Genomic DNA, 15,767 nt, shown 5'->3' on the forward strand with positions numbered 1-15,767 from the left:
AAATATTCACCATTGGGGCACCTGGGTGGTGCAGTCAGTTAAGCGTCCGACTCTTGATTTCGGTTCAGATCATGATCTCAGGGGCGTAAGACTGAACCCTGCATTGGGCTCTGCACTGAGCGTGGAGCTTGCTTAAGATTCTCTCTCTCTCTCTCTCTCTCTCTCTCTCTCCCTCTGCCCCCCCTTCACTCTCTATCTTTAAAAAAAAAAATCACCATTGACGTCATCAATGTCACTGTTAGCAAGTCACCGGCGTGGAAGTCATCCAGGGCTGAGCGTGATGCCAGGTGGACCGAACAGGCTCTCATTTATCACCTTGAGGAGAGGAAGGCCCCGAGTTCCTGGTTCGTCCATGTGGGGACTGGGTTCACAGCAGGCCTGTCCTTTAGCAGGTGGATGGATTTTCTGAGCCTCGTCCAGTGTGAATTCATCCCCAGGCCCACTGACCAGATGGGAATAAAACCCCATTCTTCCCTAAACCTCTCTGAATCCCCCACTCATACTCCTCTCTCCTTCCTTGGAGCCCCTATAGTTTTGCTATTTTTACCACTTATTTAGCATAGGATAGAGATAATATTAATCTCAATTGGACTATAAGCCTTCTGTGGGCACAGAACATGCCCACAATTTCTTAAAATTTCCTAGAGGAACTCGTTTCATCAGTGTAGTCAAATTCTGAAGATCTGAGTGTCTTTCTGATGACCAAGATCCCTTGCTCACTCCCATTACATGTCCAGGCAAGGTCAGCTGCCCATCTGCGCCTGGCTACTTCCACTCACGCTTCATCGGTCCACGGGACAGGGATACAGAATCCCGCCAAGTAAGTCAGGGAGGGGCACCGAAGACTTTCAACAACAATGCAACCTCTCACAGACCTAGAATAGAATGTTTTAAAAGCTGTTTGTTGCTCAGTAAATATTTAATGGGGATGATGAGCCAAATATCTTTTTTTTTTTAAATGATTTTTTATTATATTATGTTAGTCACCATACAGTACATCCCCGGTTTCTGATGTAAGGCTCGATGATTCATTAGTTGTGTATAACACCCAGTGCACCATGCAATACGTGCCCTCCTTACTACCCATCACCGGTCTATCCCATTCCCCCACCCCCCTCCCCTCTGAAGTCCTCAGTTTGTTTCTCATAGTCCATAGTCTCTCATGTTTCATTCCCCCTTCTGATTACCCCCCTTTCTTTATCCCTTTCTTCCCCTACCGATCATCCTAGTTCTTATGTTCCATAGATGAGAGAAATCATATGATAGTTGTCTTTCTCTGCTTGACTTATTTCACTTAGCATTATCTCCTCCAGTGCTGTCCATGTTGTAGCAAATGTTGAGAACTCGTTCTTTCTGATAGCTGAGTAATATTCCATTGTATATATGGACCACAACTTCTTAATCCAGTCATCTGTTGAAGGGCATCTCGGATGAGCCAAATATCTTAAGACAGAAATATTTGAACACATCATTTCGGCGTGGTTGTTAAATCTAAACTACCCAACAAATGTTGGGTAATGAGTCTTATGTTCAGTCGAAAACTTCAACCAGCTAAGCCCTCTGTCTAGCACGTGGTGGAGCCAGGCTAGACGCACCCTTGGTCCCTTGCGGAAATGCTGCAGTCCCCAAGCAGGACTAGACTGTTGACCCTCCTTCTGAAAAGTAGGGTTAGCGTTAAAGGAAAGGGGGGCTACAGGATGAAGACTTTGGCTTCATAGAAGAAAATGTCCCCAGACCCAGGGTCTCTGTCAAAAGGATGAGGCTATGAAGGTCCTTCCTGGGGCTGACTGTCCTTGGGGAAGCCATAGAGGGATTTCTGCAGTGGATGGAAAATTGGACTAGAGGCCCAGGACGGATTCTTCCAGCTTTAAAAACCTGTCACAAACCTCAAAGGTTTGTGTATATCTCGGTTGTGGACCCAATGCACTACTCACATTCCTAAACAAGCAGGTATAAATAAGATGAAATTTGTTAACCCAAAATAATGTGGGGGTGCCTGGGTGGTGCACTCGGCTAAGCGTCTGACTCTTGATTTCAGCTCAGGCCATGATCTCAGAGTCGTGGGATCGAGCCCCTCATTGGGCTCTGTGCTCAGCTCTCAGAGTTGGCTTGAGTTTCTCTCTCTTTCTCCCTCTGCTCCTCCCCTCCACGAGTGCTCTCTCTCTCTCTCTCTCAAATAAGTAAGTAAATTTAAAAAAAAAAAAACACGAAATAACATGCTGTGAGAGGTCAGGAGGAGGAATAGGCCAGAAGGCTTCCTGGAGGCACTGAGACCTCAGCTGAATCTCGAAGGCCGCCAAAGACTGAGGTACATAGGGGCTGAGCTGGGGTGGGGGTTCGAGAGGGCGGGTTGCAGAGCAAAGGCCTGGGTTAGGGCAGGGCTGCCTGAGGTGGTGCACCCCCTTGCCTACCACCCCTCCCCCAGCACACGGGGCTCCTGGGGGATGAAAGGAATACAGTCTGCACCAGAGGAAAAGGAGCCGCTGCTGCCTTTCATAGCCTTTCCCCATTTCATGTTTGCATCTTATTTTCCTGCGAACTTTTTTTTCCCCTTCCCTTTGCGGCTCTGGCTTTTGTTGGTGTAACCTCAATTTCTTGCTGCCTTTCAAGGCTTTTATTCCCCAAGTGAAGGGAAGGAACTTTTAATGCCATGCTAGGTCCTTAGCCAGGCCAGTTGTCTTTCCAAATCAGTCCTGGGGCTCAGGGTGGCTGGGGAGAGGGGGATGCTTGGCAGGGAGCAGGGAGAGTCAATAGCAAGGAGCAAAACAGCAAGTACAACGGAAGAAGGTCCCCGAGGTGATTTGCAAATCTGCTGAAATCCTGAACAAGCTTTGATTTAACCCAAGCTTGAAATGGCTTTTATTTACTGTCTATTGTGGAATAAATGACATCTCATAAACAGGCTTTATCCATTACCCCAGAATGGAGAGCACGGTGTTAGGGACATTTTATCCTCTTGATATCAAAGGAGATATGCCAGGGTGTGTTATTACAAATAGAAAAATCAATGCTGAGACACACACATCTGAAATTTCATTTTCGTTGAACCACATTTTCAAAGGGGAAAAAAAAAAGGCAATTGCTAATAAAAATGAGTACAGAACCGGCGGATTTACCAAGCTTGAGCAAAGGACTGGCTGGGAACAAGCCGGGACAGTGAATAAATTGGGCTGTGCCCTGGGGCTGTTTCCTGCTCCTCCGCCCTGATGACCCAGCCCCGAGCAGGGAGCAGAGGTGGCTTCCCCCTCCTTCCCCCCACCCTGCAGGTGACGCCAGAGCCCAAACAGTGCAGGACCCCGGGAGCTACCGCTCACGGTCCCCAGTCCTCCCACCCTGAGCACACACCGTGTTTGGCCGCAGGCCACATGGAAAGCATCAGAAATATCAAGACTACTGCTGCTTCCTCCAAGGCCTTTACCACTTTCACGGTGGGGTCTCTGACTTTTCCAGGTCCCGTGTGAGAGTGAAAAGGCCCCACAGAGTGAAGAAGGAAAGTTAGCCCAACTCCACAGAAAGGCCAAGTCCCGACCTCTCCTGGAGGCCGTAGCTATGCCCACTGCCTCCCCTTCAGAGAAAGGTGGTGGAAGGTGAACACTCCCAGCTTTTCATACAATGTTCTTCAAGTCACCTCCCTGGCCCCCCATCTTTTTATCACATTGTGTAACCTTGTATTGGGGTGACCCTTCGATTCAGGGTCTCGTTCTGCCCTCCCTCCACCCCCTAGACTGTAATAAGCTCAACGAGGCTCAGGCCCGGGCCTGATACTGCTCTCTGTTGTATTCCCACGGCTGGGCACCTCGCTTGGCACGTAACAGCTGCTCAGAAAATGCTAGTCGGAAAAGAAAGAAAGAAAGAAAATGCTAGTCTAATACGTGGGAATGAGCACGTGCAGGCAGTGGAAAGGACGTACTGGCTGCCTGGACACAGCCCCGTCCTGCAAGCTGACCTCAGCTGTCTGAGTAGAAGATTCCGGCTCTGGCCAGCAGCCCCTGCCCTGAGGCATGAACTAGAGAGAGGTCGCTGGTTTCATGCGGTCGTATTTGCCTCAGGAATGCCTAACTGTGTTGGGTGAGGAAAATCGGCCGTTGGCTTGGCTTGGTTTTGAGGCCCCATGATAAATCCTGACCTGCCTCCTGAAAAAACAAAAAAAAACAGTGACAAAGAACGAAGAGCCAGACAGAAACCCATGCCCTCTCGTGGAGAAAGAGCACACTCCACACTTCAGCGCTGGCCTGGGCGTCAGGAATCACGTTGCCAGACTCTCTCTTCAGAGAGGGGGTAAACCAAGGCCCAGAAGGGGTAACTAGTTCACTAGAGTCACACAGGAACGTGTGGTCCTGAACCCTTCGACTGACCTGAAAAGAATCTAAGGAGAGAAAATGAGAACAAAGAAGGACCACACAGAACAACTTCATTACCAAGACAGTCGTGCCATGGAGATGGTTGTTTTGGAAATAATTCCACCAGGAAAGATCTAAAAAGCATCCATGGGGCACAAATGCTCAAGATTTTTGCTGTTTTTTTAAAGAGGTCTGACTCTTGTTTTCTCCACAGACTTAACTTGGTTGAAGGCCACTAATCAGACTCAGGAAAGGCAGCTCCGAAAGCATTTCGGGAAGACAATTCCCCATGCGTTGTGTCCCCCGCTGCCACAGAGACCTGGGCTGCCTCTTTCTTCCCGGCGTGCTTCATAAAGGTTTGCGAGAACAGCCTGAGCTAGCCAGTCCCTTCCACGCGAGTCGGCCTGAAATAGGTGGCGGTATTTAAATACGGTTTCAATAGGAAGGAAAAGTCTCTTCGGACTTGGTCTGTGATGTACTTATCAGGAGGAGAAATTTGCAGAACCCATTACCTGCCACTCCTTCCCCCAGGAAATCCCTTGTTTGCGGAGCGTGAATCTCTCTGGCTTTTCCTGGCTTTTTCTCTCTGGACTGTGCTGGGTAAACATCCGCCTCGCACCGTGTGTTTGTAAGAAGAGGCATTTGTGGCTTTGATTGTTCAGAGGTTTCTGCACTGCGGTTCCCCCTCTCCCTGGGCTTCCCCTCCCCCACGCCGCCCGCTGCCCCGGAGCAGACGACCGTGGACGTTTGCTTTGGGCCCTTCGGCATTACGGTGCACCCTTCCGTCCAGAGCAAGGAAGGCGCGCACCGCAACCCAGCCACTCTGCTGGGGACAGCGTTTTCATAGCAAGCGCACTACGCCTTCGTTGTGTTGCTGTGATTATTTATTTCACAAATGTTTTTTAAGCGTTGGGTGCAGAAGGTGGAGGTGGATATGGCGAACTCTACCGAGAAACCCAGCCCTCGCCTCCAGGAGCTTATGGTTGTGTTGAAGAAACCGTGTGCACACATGAAACGTTTGGTCTTTGCCTGCGTAGACGCATAGGACTTTGGAGGGACCGGGAATCTGTCGCTGTCTGTCTTGCTGTGAGCCAGACTGAGCCTCTCAACTTGAGTCCTCAGGTCATTGAAAGCCACCCATAGATCATCTGCTCCCGGGAAAGAGGGTGACAGTTTCTCCAATGTCCCTGGGGAGGGCGTCCTCTCATGGCTGACTCCGGCCACCAAGTGAGTATCATCATAGTAAAAAAACACACTATTAACTGGAACTCAACAAAATTCCTGGTAGGTAGATTTTTTTTTTTTTTTGGTATGATTCCAATGTAGATGAGACACAGATTATAAGAAAATAATGTTATCAAATACCTAGAAAAAAGAGGGAAAAAAAGGCAAAACAAAGCTCAGCTCAGATTTCATGCAGGCCCCTTGTCTCCTTCACCTCCAGCTACGGCTTGGGCAGTGAGCACTCCTGTCTTCAGAGAAATGGCCAGAAAAACCTATTGTCAGCTAAGAAAGGTGTGTGATGCCAAGTAAAGAGTGCTTTCTGCCAGGGAAAGTAGACCCAGATATTCAAGAATGGTTTCCCACAACCTGAAAGGGGTTTCTCTTCTGTCTTCAGCCTCTAGAAAATGCAATCCTCAATCCCATTCACCTGTGCTCGATATTCTAGTGTGGAGAGGGTCATGGTTCAGATGATTCAAGTAGTGACCGCTGAGCCTCTCTTGAAGCCAGTGCTTCATGGGAGACCCAGGGGCCAGTCCAGGCTCTGACATTGCTCAGCTGGTGACCTTGGCTCTGCCCCTCAGCTTCTCTGGCCTCCACTGTAACTGGTTTCTAATGGCCTCTCCATGGGTAACAGTCAAAGACTCTGTGAAGTACCTAGGTCATGCTAGATCCCAGCAACTTTTAAAATCTGCTGATTTCTTCTGTACCTCCAAGAAATCACTGCATTCCGTGTTCACCGCGGCATTATTCAGTTTAGCCAAGACATGGAAGCAATTCAAGTGTCTGGCCGCGGACAGAGAAATGACTGGATTTATATACATGGAATAGCATTCAGCCTTTAAAAAGCGAGATCCTGCCATCTGTGACAACGTGGATGTCCTAGAGGACATTGTGCTGAGTGCAATAAGCCAGACACGGGAAGAAAAGCACCATATGTATGATCTCACTTACATGTGGAGTCAGCAAAAGTCAAGTATATGGAAGCAGAGGGTAGAAAGGTCGTCCCCGGGATTAGGGAGGTGCGGAAATGGGAGATGTTGGCCAAAGGGTGCAAAGTTGCAGTTATGTAAGATGAACAGGTTCTAGAGAGCTAATGCACGCGTGGTGACCACAGTCCACAGCATCGTACACTGGAAATCTGCTAGGACAGTGGATCGCAGGTCCTCTCACCATAGATAGATAGACAGACAGACAGACAGATAGAAACTGTGAAGGGATGGTGTGTTAATTACCTCGACTGTGTTGTGTATGTACATCGAAACATCGTGTTGTATCCCTTCAATATACACATTCGTTACCAATAAACAAGCAGACAGATTCTGCTGATTTCTGCCCTGGATATCTATGCCCTGCTGGAATCCCCTCTATACCCACTCAGGCTTGGTGCCCGCTGCATCTGACCTTGCCATTGTCATTCAAGGATACGCTAGTAACCTCACTGCAGGGATAGCACCGGGGCAGCCGGGAGCAGAACGAGGTGGCCTGCCGTGGAGAGACCGCTCCAGCTTCATCTCTGTGGCTCCCTTATTTCATGGAATGAGAAACCTATGGAATTACAGATTAGTAATCCACGGGCGGAGGTCGTGCATGGGTTTGTTAGACGATGATTGGTACTTTCCCAGTTTCTAGTAACTTCTTAAAACAGAAATCATCATTTAATAAGGGAAGTGTATGTAATAGGGGCTGGGGCCTCTTCAGGCAACTGATTCTGATCAGGGACGGAGGGAAGTGTGGTCAAGAGAGGGGCATGTGGAGGTATCTCCATTGCTCAACCTGGATGCCGGGCACGCCACGTCCACTAGTCTCTAACTTGTGCTATGCCTTGTATGTGCTTGGTGTAGATGCAATATTTCATTATCAAAAGTATTTGGGAATGACAATATAGAAACAGTGAAGTTCAGCTTTGAATGTAGAAATTTGAAGTTCTCCCCACGCCCCCGATGAATAATAAAAGGGCTCCTAGGATACTATGCAGTCCAGTAAAAATATAATGCAAGGCACACATGTAATTTTAAATTTTCTAGTAGCCGCATTTTGAAAAGAAAAACAAAACAGGTGAAATTTATTTTAATATTGTATTTTATTTAACCTGATTTATCCAATTTCTTGCTATATCAACATGTAATCAACATTTAAAAACTTTAATATTTTACGTTCTTTTGTTCTTGTTGCTGTTGGCACTGGGCTTGGAAATCCAACATATATTTTACACTCACTGCGTGTTCATCCCAATTGCGACTAGCCAGCGCAACAGGCCGGCAAACCCCTGGGCTGCACCTGGTCCCCCTTTCCTGGCTGGGGCTGAGAACCCTGGGCTGTCTCGCTGCACCAAGCATGATGGCCCAGGCACGGTTAAAAAAATCCCCATCAGATTTGAAACATGACATCACTCCTGGGAGAGGACTGAGACTCCTCAGAGCCCAGGGAGGCACTTCTCTGGGCTCAGGGGACAGGACCTGAGTGCCCGTCTGCCCTGCTCAAGAGCCCAGCCCACCCCATCCCATCCCAGGTATTCACACGGAGTGATGTTCCAACGGGGGACTTGGGCCTTTCACCAAAACCACAGTGAAACTGAAAACAAATACGTTCCTTGGGATTTCTGAGGATTGACACCTCTCTTTTTTCAAATCTATGTGTGTGTATGTGTGTATGTGTCTGTGTGTATATATATATATGAAACAGGATATGTAGGAGACAGAACGAGACATGTGGGAAATTATATATATATATATATATCTCCACAAACATACACGGTCTGTATGGATAGGATCTATACATCTTGTTAGAAAGAAAGGCCAGGCTGCATCCACAACAGACAACAGGCAAATTCCCCCAGTCCGCGCAAGCACGCAGCCCTGCGTGGGGGCTGGAGGCTGGTGGAAAAGATGCAATTTACCTTTGGGTGGTGATGCTGGCATTCCCATTTAAAAGTCTAAGCCAGCTGATTATTTATTGATGTCTCTCTTTCCATAGCTGTCTGACTCTTACTGGTGGAAAGAGGCTCCTGTGTGCCTAAAGGACTTTTTGAATTAAGTTCTTTTCAGTCATGTTCCCCTCAGGTGTTGACCGATGAGACCGTACTTTGACAGAAGTCTGCTCCTTTCCCCTCGACCCCCAACCACCCCCCCTTACTTTATGTCGTGAAATAAAATTAAGCACCGGGAGAGACACCATCAAACAACCAGTCCTGACATGGTTATTTGGCACTTATTTTTTATTTACAGAAAGAGTGAGAATAATGCATCGGAGCCCCTCATAGTTTACAGTGACTATGCCTCTGAATTCTACCGGGACACCAATGCAGGCAACTGAACGAATAAAAGGGCTCGCTCTGGGCAACTGGCCCAGACGCTGCCCTCGAAGCACTCCTTCTCCTCAGCTCCCTGAAGTCGGGATGGTGTGGCCCCCTTACTTCAGCTGGTTCATCATAAAATGGGCTGATAGTCCCTTACTCAGGGCAAGGCAGACGACTGAGGTCCCTTCCAGGTGTAGTACTCATAATTCCAAGAGCCAGAACCTTCTTTTCAAAGACTATCCTACCAGTGACCTCAGGCAGAGCAACCTGATTGACTCCTGATTTTGGCAGGAACCATCACCAATCACCCTCCCTCACCGTCCTCACCTCTAGCCGCCCTCCCACCCCCCGTCCCACCGAGGGGCACACAGGGACTAGGGAGCCTTTGGTGAGGCTAGTGGAGCAAACGTGGAGGCCAGTGAGGAGCTTCTCCCCATCCAGGTGTGTCCTGATCAACAGGGCACTTGCTAGGGTCTGTCTATCCCACCGTGGGGAGGACTGGCCCTCAATCACCCCACTCTCCGGCACGAGTGTCCAGCACACTCGAGCAGAGACAAAGCCTCTGGAAAGATCCCTCACCTCCCCTGACTGGGGCTTTTCCTGCCCGCAGGTGCGGATGGGGGCTGGCTCAGACCATGCGGAGGGCCCTCGGCGGCTGAAGCAGGAGGAAGACCAGGTGTTTCAGGGAGGGGAGCTTGGATATCTAATTTCTGCCTCAGCCAATCTTCCGGTGGATGTAGGAGTTGAAAACAAAGCAAGACTCCTTTGAATCACAGCATCTCAGCAAGCTTCCTAGCCTCTCCATGCCTTTGTTTGCTTGTCTGAAAAAAGGGAGCACAGCTGACTGGTTACCTGCTGTCTGGTCCTCTCTGACGGCCGACAGTGTGGCTCCAGGACAAAGGCGGTATGGGCATTGCTGTAGGCAGAGAAGGCGCAATGTAATACTATTTGCAGAGCACTTTTTGTTGCTCTTTCGCACAAATACCTCTTCACAAGATTCCTCCTCCACGAAGTCCTCCGTGGTTTGTTCTTGCCGAAGCAACTTTTCTGTCCTCTGAACCCTCTCTATGTGCTGTGGATCCCGCTTTTACGCTGGTGTTACAACCCTCTGTGCTCTCACCCACTTAGACTTGCAGATGGAGATATAGGATTGATCTCATATCCCTGTTCAACCCCTAGAATCGCAGTAGAATATCCGAAGAGAGCCAAATACTTGCTGAAGGAATGAATGATGTGTGCCTGAAGGAATGCATGGCTTAAATGCGAGAAGCTCTTTCCCTGGGCCGTTTCCCTCACTCCACTTTGTCCAGATGCTTCCCTCTGCACGTGCTCTGACTGGAGCCTGTCTCTCCTCTGCTCCCCACTTCTTCATCGTAACACATCCTTGCTCTCCGCGTCTGAATCGGCTACTTTGATGGTGTGAGCAATCATGACATTGTCATTGGAATAGCCACCTTGCCTGGGTGACAATATTAATAGTGACAAGTTCCAGGGCCCTCCTTGTGTGCTGGGTATGACTGTTTGGTTGCCAAAATGGAAGGTTAATAGGTAAACACCTCCCTGGTCTGACCCTGTTACTGAAGCCCCCACGTTCTGATTCTCTTCAAGCCCCGTGAGAGTCACATGTCTGTTGAATGGCTGAGGGACGTGTGACTACACTTAGAAAATACAACCGATAATTGAGTTGGTGGCTCCGTCAGTATTTTAAACAATGATCACACAACGTCCAGCCCCACCGGCAGCCACGTGCATCCATTGAAAAACTAGGGCACACTTCTGGTGCTCTCCTGGGGAGTCCGGTGGGCCGAGGAAGTCTTCTGCTCACCATTTAGGGGGCTGGACACGTGCCCACGGTGCTCTGGGTTCTGGAGAGGCAGTACCAGGGAAAAGCAGAAACCGGCTCTGCGCTGACATCCTCTGTGCTTTGGCCCATAGGTGACGTCTGTGAACAGCCCGAGCACCAAATGAAGAGTGAGGTTCGTTCCCCGGAGGCTCAGGAGCTGGGTGTTTCCCATGGCCCAGGATTCCCCACTGCTCTGCAGCGTGTGCTAGTACACCGCATAAATAGAAGTCATTGACCACAGTGGACACAGAGAGCCAGGATGCTTCATGAAAACTCCGCTTTGCTACCAAAAAGCCAACAGAAACCAACCAAGAGTTTGAGACTATCCCCCCACCAGCTAAGTACCACTGTCTGTGGGTGAGGGGGATGGCATGGCGATGGTGGCGTGGAGTGGGGGTACACCCGTCTCTGCCTGCAAGAGACGCCCATTCAGACAAATGCAACCAAACGTGAGACATTTTCTCCCGAGGAGGCTCAGAGGCATTACAGTAGAATAGAAACGACAGGGCTGAAATCGTGTATTCTTTATTGTGAGAGTGAAGGTGTCTGTGTGTGTGCTGACCTTGGCATCCTGGGGCTCCGGGGATGGTGGGTTCGAAGAAAGAGTCTGGGCTTTGCAGCCAGACACACTTGGTTTCAGTGCTCGCCCCACCACCTGCTACTGAGTGTCCTTGGTCCGATTGCTTACTCTCTCATCTGTTACTTGGGGCTCAAAGTGCCTGCTTGATCAGGTCCGGTAAGAGAGCTAAACATTGAACCCCTAGTGGGGTACCTGACATTCACCCCTGGGAAGCTGATGACCTGACACCCTCACTACTGGCGTCTTCATTTTCCAAGTTCTTTTGATCTCAAAACACCTGTAGCCCCTTCTCTGGGCTCTTGTAGTGACACCTCCAAGAGCGCCAGGTCCTGACGCCTTTATTTTACATGGGGGGAAGATGAGCTAGGGAAGGGGAAGTCATGAGCCTGGCTCACAGAGCTCCTGGCAGAGTATCTGGTTCCCACGAAGCCATGCTTCGAGAGCAACCTCCTAAAGATTTATGGCAAAACTAAAACAGTACCTGTGCTTACTGGTGTCCAGATTAAAATCCAGAATGGCAGTGGAGTCCCTGTTACCTAGTGGCAGCTAATCTTGGAAGGGTCTGTAAAGAGACCTCCCCCTCACTGTGTCTTAATGCTTATTTATACTGTATCCACCCAGGTGACTGACCACCCGCTCCTTATTTATCAGACCGATCAGCTGAAGCAATTCCACCGCCTAGGATTCTGCAAAGTTGCCTGAAATCAAAAGCTCTAAAGACAGGAGCTCTGCTCCTTCGGGCAGGGGAAGAGGATCAGAGAGGGGTATGCCCAGACATAGACACTGTGCCCCTGGGGTCACGACCCAAGCCCTTGTGTTTCCACCATCGACTAATGCACAAACACCAACGAGACGTCACATCTGCATACTACTTCATAATTTTTAAGGCTCTTCCAAGGATGTGACATCAGTTGATCCCAAGCGCCCCTAGTGGCAGGTGGAACCAGGTGCTCTTTGGGGGTTTATCGTTGCTAAAACCTGCACCTCCGGAGAGGTTAAGTGACCAATACAAGGTCAGAAAGCCAGACTGTGGCAGAGACATGATTGGGACCTGGGTATAGACCAAGAGCCTTGAGTTGCTGCTGGGCACACAGCCCTTCTGAACAGAAGAGCTGCAGGAGAGCCCTGGTCCGGTTTCAGCTTCCTGCCTCCGGGTCAGCTACCCCAGGCCGACCGCCTGCCGACGGTTCATTCCAAGGGCCAGGCCGCAGCAGGCAGGACGCTGGCCTCCTGACAAGGGCCCGAGCAGGTCACTGACCAGGAGCCTACCTGTGAGGTGCCGAAAGCTGGGCGCCATCGCGGGGATCAGAAGGGAACTCCACTGGGGTTGCCCAGGAAGGGCAGTCCTGAGCCTCCACGTGTCCTGAGCGTCAAGGAACTTTAACCAGAGGCAGAGTGGAGTGGTGATGAGAAGTGAGAAGGCTGAGCCCGACTGCTGGGCTTGAATTCTGCTCTGCCACCTACTCGCTGTGAGACCTCAGGCAAGTCACCTACCGTCCTGTGTCCCTGTCTATAAAAGGGAGCTCATAACAGCCAGCACGGTAAACCACTGACGGGAGGGTTAATTGTATTAATACTTGCCAAATGCTTAGGACGGTACCTGGTATGTAATAAGTGGTTTATAAAGGTTTATTAAATACAGTGCCAGACCAGGGGCACCTGGGTGGCTCAGTCGGTTGGGTGGCTGACTCTTGATTTTGGCTCAGGTCATGATCTCAGGGTCCTGAGATCAAGTCCCGTATCAGGCTCCCTTCACAGCGGAGAGTCTGCTTGGGATTCTCTCTCTTACTCTCCCTCTTCCCCTCCCCCATCATGCGCACGCACTCTCTCTAAAATAAGTAAATAAATCTTTAATACATACATACATACATAGTGCCAGACCCTCTATGGGCCAGACACTGTCCTGGTATGATGGTTAAACGGAGGAGCAGGACACACCACGTCCTTGGGGAGCCACTGGCCCACGTGTGTCTGAATAGGGTGGCCATGACCTCCAATGACTGTTGACGTCACAGTTTGGCCATGACCTCCAATGACTGTTGACGTCACAGTTTGGCCATGACCTCCAATGACTGTTGACGTCACAGTTTGGCCATGACAACTGCTTCATCGGCAGGGTGTTCAAGAACTGGTGGGATGAATGAGGGCCAAACAACGTTCATGCCAAGGGTTAGAAGTGGCAGGGATGGGAGCGAGGAAGGGGAGGATAGGGTTCCTACTTGGGGATGTTCGGGAAAGAGCCCCAGATGGGCCCGGGAGTCTCTCTCTCTGCCTCCCCGGACGTAGCAGCCCCCAGGCGCTGTGGCCATCAGGCCCCTGAAGCTGGCCAGTCCCAGTGAAATGTGCTGTAAGATTTTGAACCAAAACAGAAAGTATGCAAATTCTCTCATTAATAATTTTCCATATTCATTCCATGGTGACATAAGATAGTATTTTATTGAGTTACATGTGCTATCAAAACTCGGGTCACCTTTTTTCATTTCTCGCAATGTGGCTACTAGAAAATGTTCAATTGTGTCTGCGGTTGTAGTGTGTTTCTGTGAGAAGGCACTGCTGTGCTTGGCCAGCCACACGTCCGCAGATGAGCGCACCGAGTGTCCCCTAGGACAGCCTCCGGGAGAAGGCGAGGGCCCACCTGGGGCTCAGGGCTACGCTCTTTCCTCTGTCTGCAGAGCCAGCACAGGCCCATCCTTAGTGGATGCTCGTTTTAGATTCATTGACTTATTGGTGAAATGTGATCCGGCCACGGGATGCGAGAGAGGCAGGTAGGCAAGCAGACCTAGGAACAGACCCACCTAGGTTCAGAGGAGGCCCTGAATTGGCAGCTCATTGACCATCCATCTGGGCCTTTCCGTGTCTCAGACTTGCCCCCGTCTTGAACCAAACCCTTTGGAGGGCCGAGCTGACTTAGGTCCGATGACTCTGTTGTCGAATGCTGTCTCAAGAAGGGTTTGGTCCCGCTGGCCTCCAGCCAGCCCCCAGCTTCCCCGGGGGCCACATCCCCACGCCATTCGCCATTCACGGCAGGAAGTTTGGGAAAAGTTGGTCTCTGCAAATGGCTGTCGGTGGAGGGAGGGACAGGGCTCAGGAAGGCCGGGCTGGGGGCCGCCCTGGAAAGCCAAGATTAATTCCACAGTCTAGCCACTCCGTCAAACGTTTAGTGTATCCGGGTGATTGTTCCCTGGTAGGCCACACGGTCTATCTGCTGGGCCTTTTGTCATGTTAACTGCAGCCGATCAATGGATTGAGGTCAGGACTTCTGATGTAGGTGCAAGCTTAGAGGGAAAAAAGTCTCCAAGATTCATTTTTTCTCGTCTGGTAACACTCCGGTCACTTATTTTTTCTCAGTTAGCCTCTGCCGCTCTAAAGTGGATATTGATCAGTGCTTTAATGCAAAGCTGTCAAATTAATTTTGCAGACCTGGGATATGACTGGCCTAAAATTGCTCCTGCATCTGTTCTCTGCAGCAAGCCTATGAATTTTAATCACGGCCAGAATGGGTTGGTGGCTTTTTTTGTTAGAAACTTGAATAGGAAAGGTTTAAACTGTAAATGCCAGGGAATGATGCTGTTTTGTTCTTTTCAGAAACTCATGTGGTGGAGGTCAAAGAAATTATTATGTCGGTGTATTCTTGGCAGATGCTGTGGGAAGCCTTGTGGGCGGCCTTTCTGCAGAGCTGCAGTGGGGAGCCTCGGGCTGCCCTCCGCAAATACATGGGGCGTCCGGAGCCACGGAGCCACGGCTGGAGGCCGGTGCGCAATGCCAGGCCTGCAGGGCGTGGCCCGTTTTCCTGTGATCCAACGCTCTTCTCCTCCTGGGGTGAAGGAAGCTGCGGGGGCGGTGGGGGGGGGGGGGCACTTTGATTTGAAGATTCAGCTTCCGGGCCCGGCTCTGCCTCACCTTCCCCGTGCAACCTCAGGCAAGGCAAGGTGTCTGTTCCTGAGAGTCCGGTGATCAGCTAAAAAGCACATCTAATGTAGAGAACAGTCCCGTGGAACGCCTCTCCCAGGGAGGGGCTGTCCAGCTGGGACCCCACTGCGCTGCAGAGGCCCAGGCTCTGGCACAGAGCTCTGCCAGGGCAGGGGGCCTCTCTCCAGGACACCAGCAGCCTGTCTGCCACAGCCACCCCCCTGCGCCCTGGTGGCAGGCCCCTCCACACTTCCAACTCTGGGAGCGGAGCCCAGGCTGTGACACCCCCGCCGCCATCCCCATTCCTGGCTGCCCCCGATGCTGTCCTTGCATGACTCTGCTGCTCCTACCCCCTTGGCACTTTCCCTGATCGCACCACGGAGGGAAAGATGCTAGCGGCACTTCTGCTTCCCTGGGAAGAGGGTGGTCCGTCCTCCACAAGGATCCAGGGGCTCCATCCCCTCCCGTCTGGTGGCGGCCCACCAGCCCACAGTCTCGCCCTGCTCCCTGCAGAGAATCAGCCCTGCCCATACTGGCCGTCGCGGAGCATCGCCATCATCTTCTCATCCAGTCCTT

The 15,767-nt window shown here is 50.6% G+C and overlaps 1 long non-coding RNA gene across 25 annotated transcripts in view; it reads left to right on the plus strand.

Annotated features, from left to right (window-relative positions):
- Positions 1-15,111, plus strand: part of LOC123787365 (uncharacterized) — a 133,185-nt gene extending 118,074 nt beyond the window's left edge. For 22 of the 25 annotated variants that reach the window (XR_015727692.1, XR_015727697.1, XR_015727675.1 and 19 more), the window contains 2 exons: positions 1-11,671; positions 11,842-15,111. The exon at positions 1-11,671 is cut by the window's left edge. This is a non-coding gene — a long non-coding RNA (uncharacterized LOC123787365). The remainder of the gene's footprint in view (positions 11,672-11,841) is intronic. The other 3 variants (XR_015727678.1, XR_015727682.1, XR_015727695.1) reach the window with 3 other exon arrangements.
- The last annotated feature ends 656 nt before the right edge of the window (positions 15,112-15,767 follow it).

Source organism: Ursus americanus, chromosome 19 (genome assembly GCF_024610735.1).
Source record: "Ursus americanus isolate L20-20 chromosome 19, mUrsAme1.1.p, whole genome shotgun sequence".
Classification (NCBI taxonomy): Eukaryota; Metazoa; Chordata; class Mammalia; order Carnivora; family Ursidae; genus Ursus; species Ursus americanus.